This window comes from Calidris pugnax, unplaced genomic scaffold, assembly GCF_001431845.1.
Source record: "Calidris pugnax isolate Ruff unplaced genomic scaffold, ASM143184v1 scaffold44, whole genome shotgun sequence".
In the NCBI taxonomy this organism is placed as follows: Eukaryota; Metazoa; Chordata; class Aves; order Charadriiformes; family Scolopacidae; genus Calidris; species Calidris pugnax.
Window position 1 is genome coordinate 4,186,888 of NW_015094506.1, and position 1,125 is coordinate 4,188,012.

Consider the following 1,125-nt stretch of genomic DNA (forward strand, 5'->3'; position numbering starts at 1 on the left):
CTGCTCCGGTCACGTGACGCGGCCTCGCTTGCCGACGAGACGGACCGCGCGGACGTACACCATATAGTCCCTTCCCTACAACACCGTTGTGGGGTCTTAGCTTTTGCCGGAAGCTCTTGCGATTAACTCGTAGCAGAATGGAAGGAAGAAAGGTCAGAGAGAGAGAGAATACAGGCCGGCGGGCGCCGGTGAGAGGCAGGTGACGTTGGCGGAAGGACACCTCAGAGCCGGATCTTGTTTTGCTGAAGGCGATTGGTATATAAGGGCAGGGGGCGGGCGGTGCCACCTCATTGTGTGAGTGTCGCTGGAGAAAGAGAGAGGTGGTGTGAGTGTCCCTGTGCGCAGCACCCTCCCGCGCGGCGCGGACCGGAGCAGCCTCCCCTCCCCTGGCCGCCATGGCTCTTTAAGGGCGGCAGGGCCAGCGGCGGCATCGGCCAGTGCAGCAGGCGCAGCAGCAGCGGCGGCGGCCTCAGCACACCCCCGGCATCTGCAACCATGGCGTGAGTATTGTGTGTGAGGGACGGGCGTTCCCTCTCCCATGTGTGGCTAGTCCTCCTCTTCTCCCCTTCAAATGGGCTTTGGGGGCGGGTTTATCACTCGTATGGTAAATTATGGTATGTCACGATGGGAAAAAAAAAAAAAACGGGCGAAACAAAATGGGGGAAAGAAGCATCTTCGTGTGGGCTCAACCTCCCCGGGGGCGGTGAGTGTCAGAAATGGCAGGAAATGCCATTTCAGAAGAAGAAACGATAAATTCCTGTGCCGTACGTAGTTAAGAAAAATCGATTCCCAAAGTTCAAAAAGATTTTTCCGTTTCATGGGAGTTAAAAGCAGTATATTCCTTAGGAGGGCTTCTTACCCCCGCGTGGGGGAGGAAATGGGGCATCGGAGGCATCGGGAGACCGAGAGTGTAAATATCACTTGGCATATCATCCCGAGTTTATCTAACGGGGGCTGTTAGTAAGGTGGAAGCAGCATTGTAATCCTTTAATACCGTAGCTTTAAGTCTGCTCTGATCATCTGGAGGGGTTTCATAACCCTCTGGAGGCGGGCGTCGGCCGCGGGTGCCGGAGCCCCGCTGGAAACGTGGCAGGATACAAAATGGCGGCCGCCGGCGGGAGGCGG

General features: G+C 56.9%; 1 protein-coding gene across 1 annotated transcript in view; it reads left to right on the top strand.

Annotated features, from left to right (window-relative positions):
- Positions 1-62: 62 nt before the first annotated feature.
- ATF4 (activating transcription factor 4) overlaps positions 63-1,125 on the top strand; it is a 3,424-nt gene continuing 2,361 nt past the window's right edge. Inside the window, exon 1 of the mRNA XM_014963569.1 lies at positions 63-500. The gene's annotated coding sequence lies outside the window, so the exon portion shown is untranslated. The remainder of the gene's footprint in view (positions 501-1,125) is intronic.